This window comes from Lissotriton vulgaris, chromosome 1_1 (assembly GCF_964263255.1).
Source record: "Lissotriton vulgaris chromosome 1_1, aLisVul1.2, whole genome shotgun sequence".
NCBI classification, from domain to species: Eukaryota; Metazoa; Chordata; class Amphibia; order Caudata; family Salamandridae; genus Lissotriton; species Lissotriton vulgaris.
Window position 1 is genome coordinate 1,047,999,596 of NC_141685.1, and position 16,568 is coordinate 1,048,016,163.

The 16,568-nt window shown below is 46.1% G+C and overlaps 1 protein-coding gene across 1 annotated transcript in view; it reads left to right on the forward strand.

Moving 5' to 3' along the window:
• ODAD3 (outer dynein arm docking complex subunit 3) overlaps positions 1 to 16,568 on the forward strand; it is a 177,985-nt gene that overhangs the window by 103,268 nt on the left and 58,149 nt on the right. The window lies entirely within an intron of this gene.

A 16,568-nucleotide genomic window follows, 5' to 3' on the forward strand; every position in this document is an offset into this window, starting at 1 on the left:
GTATTAATATTCACTCTGATGAATAGTGTTGAAATACTGTGCTCTGCAAGCCTTCCTTCCCTCTTTTTGATCTTCGGGGTGCTGGAGGAGCTTTGAGGATTAGATGAAGTCAGGATTCTTGCCTAAGCATACTGTAATAGGCGCTGAGTTTCTTTGTCAGAGAAGTTCTTTCTTAGAAAGTTACAGACACCTCCACCCTCTGCCAAGCTACAAACATGCTTTTCAGGGCTAAAGGAGTGCTTTCAGTGCGCTCTCAGCTTAGAAAAATCACAGCATGAATAGCTCTAACGATTGTTCCTTGTTCTCCAGGCATGTTAAATGTAAGAGCATCTTCCCATGCTGATCAGCCTTTAGATGGTATATCCTAAGAGGCTGAAACTAGATCGTAGGTGTTTGGACTTACTCAGTCATTTTATTTCCCTCTTCAAATCCATTGGAGACTGAACAATTTACCAACAGGATAATGAGCAGCCTTGTTTGTGTCTCATGGTCAAGACAGATGCATGGGTCACATAGGAGTGCAGCTTCCCTTCAGAGAGGAGAGAAACAAATGGCATACACAGCAATTCCAATATAGGAAAAAAATAGAAAGGTAGGTTTCATTAACAATTCCTAATTAGAAGTAACTCTGTGTCCAAGGTGTAAAAATAGAGGAGTTGAGGAAGAAAGGTTAATCTATACTACTATTATAAAGAGAGAACTGTGTCCTTTGAGCCAGGTAAACTCAAAAAGTACACCACCAATCGCAACACCCAATACAGCGTTGGAAAGGGGAGGTCCAGGAGATGGACATAGGCTATATAAAAAAATGTTTACAACTTAATTAAAAAAATTTACCATAAAAAAAAGTAGTCCCTTGAAAGTAGCGCCAGCCGCGAGGTGCGTCATGACATCAGGAGCGAGGGGAGGAGCGGCGTACGCTGACATCCGAGCATTGATTGCAAAGAGCGGAGACTGGAGGACTGGTGAGACGTGATTGGAGCAACCGATGCTGACGTCCGAGCATTGATTGAGAAGAGCGGAGACTGGAGGACTGGTGAGACGTGATTGGAGCAACCGAGAGGCGAAGAAAGGGGGAACCGATAAACGAGAGACGTGTGGCGAGTAGCAGAGAGGGTCAGGAAAGGGGTCACTCACTTGTTTGATAGTCACAAGGCAACAGTGCTAGGAAGGGGGCGGAGTGACGTGATGCTGAGGCGGCCAGGGAGCAGGTATTGAGGTACACAGACCGAGCGCACAGGAAGGGGTGCTGTGACAAGGTGTAGTAGATGCCGCGTGGGAAGGGAACAGGTGACAAGGTGTAGTAGATGATGCGTGGGAAGGGGTGCTGTGATAAGGTGTAGTAGATGCCGCGTGGGAAGGGAACAGGTATGATGTATACAGCCAGCTGGAGCGCAAGGGATATGGCAGAAGGCTTGAGAGGGCTGGTATGCGTAGAGAGAACCAAATAGCGGCTTTTACAGTACGATCATCCTTCAGCACAGTCAGAAAGTCAGTGAGCAAACTAACAAGAGTGGATATGATGCAGATGTGTCTACAGAAGTCGAAATAATGCTGCCCTAGCATCTAAAAAGGTGACCAGGAGGTGGAAAAGTGGGCTCTTATGCAAACCCAAAACATGGTCTGAAAGAAAAGGTTTAAATACACCCAGAGCCTAACCGATCCCTTTTTCTACGTGCAGGCGGGGGCTCTGAAGCCTAATTGCTCCCGGACAACGTTGGGACGGGCTGCTAGTTAGGTTTAATCTTGTTTGTTCATTATAGGAATCTTTGCTAAATTCCTGAACACTGAATATCGCCATCGCTCAAGGGACATCCCAGGTATTTGGAATTCAGTTATTCTTCAAGTTCTCAGTTTGAGTAGAAGAGGATGGTGGGTTGCTCATGAATTCAGAAAATTCCTAAGATGGAGATCTGAGTTTCCTGACATGACTTTGGATTGACTCACATCTTGATGCACGAGAGACAGAATCATTTCTACTTAAAAGCATGGGGCAACTTCATAGATGGCCTCTTCCACTCCTTAATAATGTTCATGCAACATATAGGTAAGTTTAGATGGGCTGAATTCATGCACCGTGTTGTTAAGCTGTAAGATTGTGTTGAAAAATCTTGGCTAACAAGTTTGATCTGCACTGCAATTTCATGTGTAGTTCCTCTAATACGTGAAGCAGATTGATGAACTACCACTATCTTGTCCATTGCGGGGCAATCTCTATATTAATCTCTATTACTTTGGCTTTAATTTGATGATCACATTTTGCAGAGGCATGACCACAGGAGAAGCACATAGAAATGCTTTTGAGCAACTGATCTGAAGACAATGTGCAACTAACCTGCTACCTGAAAAATGGATGCAAGTTATGGGCATTTTTCAGTTGTGCACAAATCCAACGTTGAAATATTTGGTTCAGTATGTCATTTAAGATCTCATTTGGGATCCTCTGAGATATACCAGCTGAGAGAATCTGCTTGATGGGTTTGAATTGCTGGCAGATTTATTACTGTCACACTGACATCTCTTGCCAACTTGCAGTGCCATATAGATTAAGCATCTATCCAGAGGGTCCTAGACATGTACCTCCATGCTTGTAGAGGTGATACTTTGCGGTCTTGTCTATCTGCATCAGTACTTCTCTGTTGATCAACATTGGCAGAAAATATTAGTTACAGGTGGACTGCTCTGAGTCGCAACATGTTTATTTGATAAGAATGTTCCATCTGTGACATGCACCTGGAATCTTAAGTTACCCAAAATGAGCACCATGTAACTTGGATCTGATGTTCCCCAAAAACGAGTGATGCATCCATGTCTATCTTCTGTGTTGGATGCACTTGACAGAATGGAACTCTTCTCATTAAACTGTGGCGTTTTGCACACAGTGTGAAAGTTTGAAGTACTGCCAACAACAGCATCTTTCTAATTCTGTGAGCTCTGACACCATTGATCCTCTTAAGCATTATTGTGGAAGTCTCACATGTAGCCTTGCATTTGATACTATTGTTGTGAATGAAGCTAGGAGAGATGATATCTGCCTTGTAGTAGTATGTTTGACCTTGTACAGGCTGGCACTTTTCCATTGGACTGAGAACAGCCATTCCTCCAAAGGATACACTTTTGCTTGTTTTGAATCAAATATTGCTTCTATATACTGTACTCCTGAGTTGGCATGGCATCTAACTAGTTGATATGTATGTGATGGCATAGATGTTAAAACAAGCTTGTACTTTTCCTAGAACTCTAGAAGTACTGCATGTTGTGAATCAGCGTTCAGAAGCCAGTTACCCATACATTGGTAAACAAGGAAGCCTTTCTTACCCTAGATGTGCGCCACTACCTTAATGAATTTTGAGAACACTTTTGGAACCGATTTCAGACCAGATTTGAAAATTCTCTCTTTCAACAGCACACCACAGGCAGTTTCTGTGTTTCTGGACAATCAGCACCCGAGAGTATGCATCTTGAAAATGAGTTTCGGATCAAATTCCCTTGATGAATCTGGGAGAACATTTTCACATCTTGTTTTTCACCCATTTTATTAGTTTTGTTTCTGTAATCCATAATGGGTCTTTATTCTATCTGTATCTTCTTCATGACCAAGAAGTCCAAGAAGGACCTCAAGCATGTGCCTTTGTTTTTGTGCATAGTTGGAACTCTATTGGATCATTTTTAGGTTGAACCTAGCGCAGCGCGCATGCGCTGCTCTATGGGAGGCTTCTTGTGAGCACTCCAAACTTCCCCGAGACTTCTCCGTGTGGTCTGGCAACTCCCACACATTCCATTGACCTTTGCATGTGGCTTTCAATAATGAAAGTATGCAAATGGCCAAAGACGGGTGCATATCCCACCTTTTCTCTAAACGTTCACTCCCATGGCGTTTTGGTCTCGGGAGCGTGCAGCGGCACGCATCGGGGCAGCTGCATTCCTCCCTTGTTGTTGTGGATCATGTTACTAATTAACACAGCGCGGTCGCTTTTACTTTCGTGGTCGCACTTGTTTCATTTCCTGTTGCGTTATTTTTTTTCCTCTTGCTTTTGTTCGTCAGCATTAGAAAAATGTCTATTTTATTCAGCATAGCGCTGTTATTTATTACGGAGCTGTCTACACACCCCTATTCGTTTAGGCTGTTCCCAAGTAGTGTACATGCATCGTGAATAGTAGCAGGGCAACCCTCACTCTTTTGCGTGCACACAATACATACATACATACATTCAGTATAGACGAGCGTCCCAGAAACAGCGTGAACAGAAACAGTACAAAAGGGTAGATGTGCCTTAGATTACTTAATGAATCCCTTTATATAGTAAAGTCATTTTTGACTGCCCCTTTTAGTTTTAATTATATTGCTTAACCTGTATATTGTAACTAAAAGATGAAGCTTTTTAGTGTCTTCAGATTTCAAAGAACAAACATTTTGCCAGTACGTGGCTTTTAATTTTTACGGAGCTTTAACCACACTCCCATTTGTTTTAGGCTAGGGTCACCCAGTTTGTGTTTATTAAGAATAATTTACTTTTGCTCATCTTCTATATTTACTTTACTTTTTATTAGGCACAGTTGATAATTTGATTTGTTCACCAGTGCATGAACAGACTTTCATTATTTGGACTTTTACAAGGAATAAAATTAATTCCTTATTGAAGTAACTAACCGCTGATGGGAACTTTAGTAAGTAGTCTGCACCAAGCCATAATCCAAAAATTCAAACTTTCCATCTGGGCCCAAGAAAGCAGCAATGTGTTGTCATTCTAGGCAAGTGTGATAGCCTCAGTATGTGACCTCCGTTATTTCCTTGGAACTTGAAGGGCTGTCCCGTGACTGCTGCAAGCATTAGAAAAGGACACAAGTGCTAGTGTCGGTTTAGCTACCTTTTTACCCTTGCTAAATAGCACGTTTTTTGTTTCTAAAATCCGACTCTGTCGGCAAGGGTGCCACTGACTCGTATTGGATCCAGGTCTCCATTCACCATAGGTAAACAAGCATTGACAAAGCCAACAGAGCTCACCTCTGCAAGCATTGACTTTTTTAATGCTTCGTTTAGCCATGTACAGCAGTGCTGTGCAGTATGGCTGAAAGTAAAGAAAGAAAAGTGATATGATGTGGCCAGTGCTGACTGCACCATAGTGCTTTTTAGGTCTCGCCTGAGACAGCGCATGCGCTGTCTCTTCGAGACATTTAGTAAGTGGCTTTTAAAAGTGCCTCCAGAGGCTTTTGCTGTCCTACAGCTTGCGTTCCCTTCTCCCCCTCCCTCTTCGTCAGTTTCATTTGTATCTTCTATCACTGTGAATGCTCCTTCTTCCACCAGGCACACACACCACCAGCTGTCAGTTCACGCTTCTACCAGGCACACACACCACCAGCCATTAGTGCACGCTTCCACCAGGCACACACACCACCAGCCGTCAGTGCACGCTTCCACCAGGCACACACACCACCAACCATCAGTGTACACTTTCACCAGGCACACACACTACCAACCGTCACACACTACCAGCCGTCGGTGCACACTTCCACCAGGCACACACCACCAGCCGTCGGTACACGCTTTCACCGGGCACACGCACCACCAGCCGTCAGTACACGCTTTCACCAGGCACACAAACCACCAGCCGTCAGTGCACACTTCCACCAGGCACACACATCACCAGCCATTAGTGCATGGTCCCACCAGGCACACACACCACCAGTCGTCAGTGCACGCTTTCACCGGGCATACAACCACCAGCCGTCAGTGCACGCTTCCACCAGGCACACACACCACCAACCATCAGTGCACGCTTCCACCAGGCACACACACCACCAGCCATCAGTGCACACTTCCACCAGGCACACACACCACCAGCCCTCAGTGCACGCATCCACCAGGCACACACCACCAGCCGTCAGTGCACGCTTCCCTCGGGCACACACACCACCAGCCATCAGTGCACACTTCCACCAGGCACACAGACCACCAGCTGCCAGTGCACGCTTCCACCAGGCACACACACCACCAGCCATCAGTGCACGCTTCCACCAGGCACACACCACCAGCCGTCAGTGCACGCTTCCACCGGACACACAAACCACCAGCCATTGGTGCACGCTTCCACCAGGCACACACACCACCGGCCGCAAGTGCACGCTTCCACTGGGCACACACACCACCAGCCTTCAGTGCAAGGTTCCACCGGGCATACACACCACCAGCTGTTAGTGCACGCTTTCACCGGGCACATACACCACCAGCCGTCAGTGCACGCTTCCACCAGGCACACAATCCACCAGCTGTCAGTGTACACTTTCACCAGGCACACACACTACCAGCCGTCACACACTACTAGCCTTCGGTGCACACTTCCACCAGGTACACACCACCATCCGTCAGTGAACACTTTCACCAGACACACACACACCACCAGCCGTCGGTGCACGCTTTCCCGGGCACACGCACCACCAGCCGTCAGTGCACGCTTTCACCAGGCACACACACCACCAGCTGTCAGTGCATGCTTCCACCAGGCACACACATCACCAGCCGTCAGTGCACGCTTCCACCAGGCACAAACACCACCAGCCATCAGTGCACGCTTTCACCAGACACACACACGCACCACCTGCTGTGAGTGCCTGCACACACACCACCAGCTGTCAATGCACACTTTCACCTGGCAGACACACCACCAGCTGCCAGTGCACGCTTTCACCAGGCACACACACCACCAGCCGTCAGTGCACGCTTTCACCAGGCACACACACCACCAGCTATCATTGCAGCAGGCAGGCTCTTCTCAGAGTTTCATGGTGAATATGTGTTCGATGCCTGGGATGGAGTGGGTCGATTTTCCTTAACCCCTTGCGTGCGGGGCGTTTTCCCCGCCTGTGCTGACTCCGCCTTGCGCGGGCGGAGTCATGACGGAACGGTTCCGTCATCAGCACAGCTCAACTGACGCTGATGACGGAACCGTTCCGTCATCAGCATGGAAGGGGTTAAACCATGCTGAGTATGCAGGTGCAGTGCATGAACTCCTGTGTGAGTGAGTCATGCTGCTGGTGGCTCACTCACTCCACACTTGTAAATTGCGCCAGCACCAGGCTTTTTCTCATTTGCAAAGTTCGGGGCATGCGCACAGCTAGGCAGCCACTACACCCCCGGGAATGACTGCTTCCTACAACCAGAATGGAAACAACATTCAGAGCCATGAAAACAAGTTAATTTGATGCAAAGAACTGTTAACAAAAACCATGTCCAGCTATTGTAGATCTGGCTACTTAAACAAAACAGCAACAAAAAACAAACAAGCATTGGCATAGCCAATAGGTCTCGCTTTTTGGACCCTATAAGTATTTATCAATGCCGAATATCCTTGGTGCAACAACACCAACTCTTGCATGGCACTTATAAGGTCCCAAATGCTAGACCTATTGGCTATGCCAATGCTTGTTTCCCTCTACTTTCAGCCACGCTGCATGGCTAAAACATATAGCCAAAGCCAAACAGCTCTCGCGTAGGCGAGACCTATTGGCTTTGCCAATGCATGTTTGGGAAGGGTTCTTCCTTTATTTTTAAGAAGATCCATTTGTAAATGGTTGTAGCAGGAGCAGCTGTTGTTCAAGGGATATGAGGCTGTGCCCCTTCCCCTTTGTGGCCTCTCTACTGAAGCAGTTACTTAAATGCATTTAAAAAAGAAACCATTTTGTTGATAGCATTTTCCTTGACTCGTAAGGGTCCGTAAATATCATGTACTTTCATAAGCCCCACTGTGCCCGTGTGAGCATGTGGCTGATGCTCTACAGCAGCGCTGACATCCTTGCCAACACGCAGCCCTAATGTTTCCTCCTAACGAAGTGACGTCCTTGGCTTATCTCCTCCTCCACCAGAAGCACCAATAGAAAACAGCCTCGAGCATTTCACTATTCAGCCAGCCCAGGCTTTTAAAGACTGCATGCCATTCAGCTGCTATTACTCCCCCCTTTCCTAAGGGTGAGCAGTTATAAGCAAGCCTTACTGACCACACCTCACTCTATGACAAAATGGGAATGGGTGGGTTAAGAAGCGTGTTACCTGAGGTCTGCATGTACTTTATAGTCACATTTATTTAAGATTATGTGACATTAATCAAAATCCCTTATTCCCCACATCCCACGAGCAGGAAAAAAATAGAGGAAGAGGAATATAAATTAATAAATAACTTCATCTAGTGCTAGTCTGGGAGACAAGAGTGTGTGACTTGACCTCAAGTCATAAAGATGCCATAAGCCATATATGCCAAGGACAACAAGCACACAAGAGTAAATTGGAGCTCTATCAATTTACAGCAAATAAGTAAAAAAACGTGTTCTCTCAGCTCTCCCATCCCTTCCCTTCTCTAAGTGCTGGTGTCTGTCTAAGGCAGTAATGGTTTCAGTACTTTATCATGCTAGTGATGTTTGTTTTATTTCTTCAAATAAACAAGTCAATTGGGTAGTTCCTCTTGTGGGGTTTGTTCAATCCTATTTAGCATGGAATCACTGGTCTGATCATCAGAGTCACAAGGGACCTGAATGGTCGGATCATGGAGCCCTCACACACCCAATAGGGTGTCCTGCTTCATCATAGGATGCTCCTCGTCAACGCGGCGTCGTAATGCCTGACGGGCCTGGGGGCTCTTATTCGGGGATCCTTTTGATTCTTAAATGCCGTAAGATGCATGCATGTGAGAGGTCAGAGAAATGTATAGGGTGGTTGTAGTATATATATGTTTTAATTATGAGTGTCTGTCCAGACCTTACCAGAAATTCGGAATGAAAATGCCCTTAGGTCTGGCAGAGGTCTGCGGGTAAACTACAGGCAAAAACTGATGTAGGCCAGACATTGAAATAAGACTTTGCAGGAGAGATAGTAACAAGATATAGAGAGTGCTCTGCGGTTATTAGTTGTACAATATCCGATAAGATATAGGAATGCAAAGTTGTATCATTTAGCATTTACGTGATCAATGCAGGAGAGTTTCCCTGAACGTACTCTGTCAGCCTGTAGGTAAGGAGGAACATGCGTGGGTGAGGAGGAACATATAGCGTGAAGCCACCACATGCAATGTGTTAGAATTGTTTTATTTCTTCTGTAGATTAATGATTACATGTGATATCATCTCATATTAAACAAATGTAATCTGCAGATTACATAATACAAACATTAACAAAGCCACTGTGTAACGTTTTATTACTGAAACTACTGGATACTGGATGGTGAGGCTATGTGCGTTTGTGTGAATGGATGAGTCAGTGATTGCAGAGGTTGACTGAGTGGCTGAGTGAATGTGGGGGGTTAGGTAAACGAGTTGGGTGAATGGCAGTGGATAGCATAATATGGATTAGTGAGTGGGTAGGTCCCAGAAGGAAGTGGGCAAGTGAATTGTTAAATGCAGGTGGGTAAGTTGTGAATGGAAGTAAGTAGGTAGTGTGGATCAATCGCACAGTGCAATTCCATGTTTGTATTTGTGCCCACCATTGTTATCAATCACCAGCCGCCACTGAGTTGTAGGGAACTGGAGGCACTGATAGAGGAGATTTGAGCCTCAGAGTATAACTATCTCTCACATTAGAGGGCACCCAGCTGTCACTCATAATGTTTTGCCAGTATTACAGGTGTGCAGATAGGCTTTCCCAAACGGAGAGGGTAACAGTGTGGGCGGAGTAGAAAGGTCCATGATTGCTAAAGTGTATGCACTACACTCCACCACCCTCCACCACAGGTAGACAACAACTGATGACAACTCTCTTTTGATGATTGTCTTTGGGGAGATTGTGAATTGTGCTGGTATTGCTATGTGTAGCTGCTGATGATTGAGAAGGCTTAAACTTGAGATGGGGAATGTCCTGGTGAAACCTGCTCTCCTAATTTGTGAATGACAGTCTCCAGACCGTCCTTCACTTTTCAAGGCTAGCTACTTTTAGGCTGTCTGCTTCTACTTTCATTTTGTGCATCTCCTCATCAATGTGAGATCATTATAGAGATTTTCTGGAAAAGAGGAATGTGAAAAGTAGTTTGATGGCTGAGGAGTCTGTGAGCCCTTCTCAAGTAACAGCCACTATCCCCATCAGGGTGAACCACTAAAGTGACTAATTTAACATGTGCTGAACCATCTGGTAGCTTGGCACAAAAGCTGTCAGGCTTAACTTAGAGGCAATGTGTAAAGTATGTACGCAGCACACAAACAGTAATAAAGTGAAAATGCAACACAAGAAAAATCCTAGGCCAATCTAGAAATATAGTGTACATTTTAATACATTTGACACCTAAATGACAAAAATCCTATTAGTAGAAGCGGAGATATGCAGTTTTCAAAGTTTAGTAAAAATAGTGCTAAAAAGCACAAAGCGTTAACTGTGGTTATCTGATCATGATACACCGGGACACAGTCACAAGTTCAGACCAACCGTGATGGAGGGCATCCCGGATAGAGGGACTAAGTTAAACCCGTTGAGAGTTGTGCCTTATTTCCTTGATGCAAGGTTTTGCCCCGCACAGCATTGGTTGTGAGGTGCAATGTGGTGTCCCGCGCCAGGTTGCATCTTGCTACGTCGATTCCAATGTGGAGCTGCGAGGGCTGGGTTGAGTTGCGTTGTGCGGTGTCTGTTCCGATGGGGAGCTGCAAAGCCACATCCTGTGTTGAGTTGCGTCGCACTGGGTTGGTTCCGATGAGGAACTGCGAGATTTGCGATGCGAGGTTCTGCGTCTGGTTGCGAGGCGTTGAAATTCTGATGAGGACCACAGCTGGGCTGGCAGAGCCTCTTTAGTCCCACTTCAAAGGGTACAGGACAGCGGAGGCACCACTTGGGGGGTAAGTACTCACAGCAGGTTAAGGCTTCAAGATGATTGGAGCCTTTTCTGTCCCTGAGGCTTTAATCAGGATGCCAGTAATAGGGTGACCAACCGTCCGTAAATTTCACGGACAGTCCGTAATTTTGGCTGTCTGTCCATTGTCCGTGAAGGATTCTTTAACGGACGCCATTTGTCCGTAATTTTAACCGGGCACAGCTTGCCCCCACCTCCCTTCTTGACTTCGATGCTGTATGAAAGCTCAGACCCCCAGCAGCACTGTAGAGGCACTGCGGGATGGCAACCCTCACACCTCCAGCCCTTGATGAGCTGTTAAGAGGTGCTTGAAGGTGACTGAGAGGGAGGGGCTGCAGGTTCAGGAGCAGGGGGCATCCATTCACACAGAGAGGATAGATGGATTGATGAGTGAGGGGAAGGATGGAGAGAAAATGTAAATAGCTGGATGTATGGGTGGAAGGGTAGCTGGATGATTGATGAGGGGACAGATGGATGAGGGGAAGGATGATGCATGGAGGGGAAGGATGGATGGATGAGGGGAAGGATAAATGGATGAGGGGAAGGATGGATGGATAGATGGAGGGGAAGGATGGATGGATGAGGGGCAGGATAAATGGATGGGATGGATGGATGGGTGAGGGGAAGGATGGATCAAAGGAAGGATGGATGAGGGGAAGGATGATGGATGGAGGGGAAGGATGGATGGATGAGGGGCGGGATAAATGGATGGGATGGATGGATGGGTGAGGGGAAGGATGGATGAAAGGAAGGATGGATGAGATGGATGGAGGGGAAGGATGGATGGATGAGGGGCAGGATGGATGGATGGATGAGGGGAAGAATGGATGGATGGATGGATGGATGATGAGGGGGTGGGTGGATGGATGGATGATGAGGGGGTGGGTGAAAGGATGGATGATGAGGGAATGGATGGATGATGAGGGGGTGGGTGAAAGGATGGATGGATGATGAGGGGAAGGATGGATGGATGATGAGGGGAAGGATGGATGGATGGAGGGGAGGGTTGGATGGATGAGGGGCAGGATAAATTGATGGGATGGATGGATGAGTGAGGGGAAGGATGGATGAAAGGAAGGATGGATGAGGGGCGGGATGGATGGATGACGGGAAAGGATGGATGATGAGGGGAAGGATGGATGGATGGATGAGGGGAAGGATGGATGGATGGATGGATGGATGGATGATGAGGGGGTGGGTGAAAGGATGGATGATGAGGGGAAGGGTGGATGGATGGATGATGAGGGGGTGAGTGAAAGGATGGATGGATGATGAGGGAATGGATGGATGATGAGGGGGTGGGTGAAAGGATGGATGGATGATGAGGGGAAGGATGGATGGATGATGAGGAGAAGGATGGATGGATGATGAAGGGAAGGATGGATGGATGGATGATGAGGGGAAAGGATGGATGGGTGATGAGGGAAAAGGATGGATGGATGATGAGGGGAAGGACAGATGGATGGATGGATGATGAGGGAAAAGGATGGATGGATGATGAGGGGAAGGATGGATGGGTGATGAGGGGAAGTATAGACGGATGATGAGGGGAAGGACAGATGGATGGATGGATGATGGGTGGGTGAAAGGATGGATGGAGAGTGGATGAAAGGATGGATGGATGGATAAGTGGGTGGGTGAAAGGATGGATGGATGGATGATGAGTGGGTGAGTGAAAGGATGGATGGATGGATGATGATGAGTGGGTGGGTGAAAGGGTGAAAGGATGGATGGATGAGTGGGTGGGTGGATGCTGGGTGGGTGAAAGGATGGATCAGTGGATTGGATGGTGGGTGGGTGAAAGGATGGATGAGTGGGTGGGTGGATGGTGGGTGGGTGGATGATGGGGGGGTAGGTGGATGAGTGAAATTATGGATGGATTGATGGATTGATAAGTGCAAGGGTGAATGAATGGACATATGAGTGAAAGGGTGGGTGTAAGGATGGATGAGTGAGTGAAAGTGAGGGTAGATGGACAAAAGGGTGAATAGATGTGTGAAGGAGTGAAATGATAGATGGATGAGTAATAGGGGCAATGGATGGATTCATGAGTGGATGAGTAGATGGATGGATGGGTGGGTGGATGGATGGATGGAAGGAAGGCTAAGCGAAAGGGTCGATGGAGAGAGAGAAAGGGAGGATGGATGGATGACTAAAAGAGTGGATGGGTGGAAGGATTAGTAAGTGAAAGGATGGCTGGATTGGTGAAAGGGTAAATGGCTGAATGGATGAGTGAATGGATGGATGGGGTGAAGCGTGGATGGATAAGTGTACAGATGGATAGGGTGAAAGGGTGGATGGATGGATGGATAATGGAGGATGAGTGAAAGGATGGATGAGGGGATGGATGGATGAGTGAAATGATAGATGGAAGGATACATGATGGATAGGTTTGCAAATGGTTGAATATGTTTGGAAATGGCTGGGCTTACTTATAACTATTGCGCAACCTCTGATGTGTCTGTAAAACGTACCTATTGTCCTGAAGTTTTGTCCTGAATTTTGACCTCCTGTCCTGAATTTGTGTCCTGAATTTTGACCCTTTGTCCTGAATTTTTACACTCACCGTCCTGAATTTGCACCAATGCCAATTGGTCACCCTAGCCAGTAAACTAGCCCTTGGAGTCACTCTGGTGGTCCTGGGTTCAAGGTGCAGATCCAGTCCTCCTTATTCAGGCAGCAAGGCAGCAGCTCAGTCCTTCTTGCAGCAGAGCTCCTTCTTCTGAGTTTTCCACAGATCTAGGAGTTATATGAAGAGTGGGTCTGAGGATCACCTTTTTATTCCTTTTGCTTCCTTTTAAGTGGGAGAAATTTCTGGAGGCTTCCAGTCAGAGAAATGTCTGGAACTTTCTACCTACCTGCCCTAGCTCCAGCCTGGCCACAGGCAGAAAAGGCTGATGCGATGTTCTTTGTGTGTGAGCAGAGCCCAGCCTATTGATGTGTAAGTGGGGCTGTGCCCTGCTCAACCCTCCCACCCAGCCTAAGATGGCCCATCCAGGCACACCTAATCCCCCTAATGTGTTGCAGTCTGGGAGGAATATAGAAAGGCCAACTGCCGCTCACACCTAGTAATGTGACTCAGGAACAGGCTGCAGGCGCCTAATGGTTGGAACAAGAAAATGTAAACTTTCTAAAAGTGGCATTTTCAGAGTTGTGACTTAAAATCCGACTTTACCATTAAAGATGATTTTACATTCAATTCCTCAGATACCAAACATGACTCAAAATGTTTTGCTATGCTTTTAGCTTTGTGCCTGCCTGAGCCAATTGGAGCTACTCACACACAGCCCGTGTCAGTAACCGTAAACCAAAAGGTTGGCAAGATCGACTGCTGCACTTATCCCTTGTTTCAAAACATGCCTTCATTTTCTGTTTCCATAAAGGTGTGCCTATCCTCATTAGGTAGGAAATCTCTGAAACAGTTCATTGTATCACACACTAACCTGTTTTGTGTACCCAATAAAGCTGATCTGCTAGCTACCTTAAAGATAGTTGAATATCTACATTAAGTCTTTTGCCAACGGTATGAAATTGGGATATATGTTAAGAGGGGGCAAGTGCCCGCGTCAAGTAATAATTACAGTACTTGCCAGGGTGAAGCACTACAGTCATTAAATAAACCTGAGCTCGACCCCCTGGTAGTTATGGCACTGCGCAGACATGAGCACCTTAGAAGAAATGTGTACGGTATTCATTTATGGCGTACTAAAACAGTAAAAAAGTTGAAATGCAAAACAATAAAAATCCCAACCATAGAGTAAAATGTAATAAAAAAATTACACCAAAATGCCACAAATCAAGTAATGGTACTGGAGATATACATTTTTTAATTTTAAGTAGAAATAGTACCAAGAAGCATAAAATGCAAATGATAGTCAAAAGTCATGGTAGAACAGGACCTAGAAGCGATTTGACGCTGACCACCATGGAGCGTGGGTTGGAGCACTAATCACGTTTGTCCTGGTCTAAGATTCTACCTTCTGACATTGGTCTTTTAAGTCCCAGTCCACCGCAGGAGTACACTTATTTAGACTCCCACAACCTCGTGGGAGGCACTTAAAGACTCAGACCCACAGGGTTGTAGGCAGAGGCAAATTGGAGGGTCCGGTCCAGGTGTCACAGGTCAGCTGGACAATTGCTGGAAAATGCCTCTTGTAGCCTTTTGTGTCCCTGTACCTTTGACAGGAGGTCAGTCTTTTGAACCTTAAAGTCCACTTTGTTGTCTTCAATACAAGAGGGAGAGATGGTCCTGTATTCTAGGCTCTTCCCAGGTCTCAGGCAGCAGGTCTATCCTCTTCTGATCTTCCGCAGATCCAGAAGTGTTCTCAAGCGGGTGCCTGGAGAAGCCACATTTATGCCTGGCACAAGCTAATTAGTGGGAACTACCCATGCAGATGCCCTAGCCAATGGGGTACAGGTTTCCAGGGTTAACCCTACCCACTTTGGGCATTTTCAAGATGGCCAAAGTCTTTGGCCACAGTAAACGTGGGCTCTGAGGACTGGGGGTGCACGTGGGGAGTGTATTATGGTAATCCTAGTATCCTTCCACATCTGACATCAAAGCCTGTTTTGGGCAGTCCCTATGCCCACAAGAACCTCAGAGACAGACAGAAGTCTGATAAAACAAATCTGAGTTTTAAGTAGCCAGACATGGTATACACTGGAGTTGTTTTGGCCTCCGCCCTTTGAAGTGAACCCCAAATGTTATAAGTAAACCCAACAGACTTGTCAAATAGACTGTGACACTGTAATGTCAAAAAAGGTCCACTGTGATTGATGCCTGACTGGCTGGGGAGGCAAAATAAGGGCCTTTCCCAAGTGTCAGCTAACATTTGCCTGTGACAGGGGAGACCTCTTGTTAAAAAGGGTCCACCTGCCCCCACATAATCTGTCAAGATCAAATGGGTCATCTCCGCCTACTCACGTCAGCCTTTTGTTTGCTTCTGGGAGCAGGTTCACACCTCATTAACACCTATTTAAATTCGAATTACTTACTGGCCATAGTGGGAGAACAAAATGTAGGTTTAGCCTCCAAGGACTTCAGGCAGAACAAAGGTAACTTTCTCAAAGTTATTTTTCTGTAATATTTAGGAAAAATCTGACTTCACCATTAAATGTGATTTTAATACTACTAAAAATAGTTGTTTAGTTATTTTTCAATCTAGTCCCATTCCAGAGACACAGTATTAGCATTTAATATTGCATCCCAGTACCTTCCTACAGGCTAGTCACTGTAATGACATGTTTAACATTAACATTTTACATGTCCTGCATTGAAATACCAGGCATCCTGACTTATGGGCAGCAAGGCCTACTTAGGCGTGAGTTATACATATTTAAAAGGAAAGTTTAGGCCTGGAGAGGAAAAGTCCTTGTGTGACCAAGACAGAAAGAAACTACCATGTTTTGGGGAATCAAATGTTAAAAATCTAATAAATGTCTTGGTCATCCAATTAGGATGAGAGTGGTATGACACCCAGCGATATAACTTTTAGAATGCTGACACACAGCTCAGCAGTGATATCTGACGGAAAGACAAGTTCTCTAAAGCAGCATTTCGCTTGCAACTGCTTTTCAAATTTCCAAAATGCACTATGTCTAGTTTATCACCTGTAGGCACCCTGAACCCATAGAAAATCAATACATGTCCAGTACCACCAACCCCAGGGAAAAAAGTTGGGGGTCAAGCTTTGGCAAGTGTATATTCCTCCACAGGGGATACTGGGGGAATTACTGGGAAGAAATGCTAAAA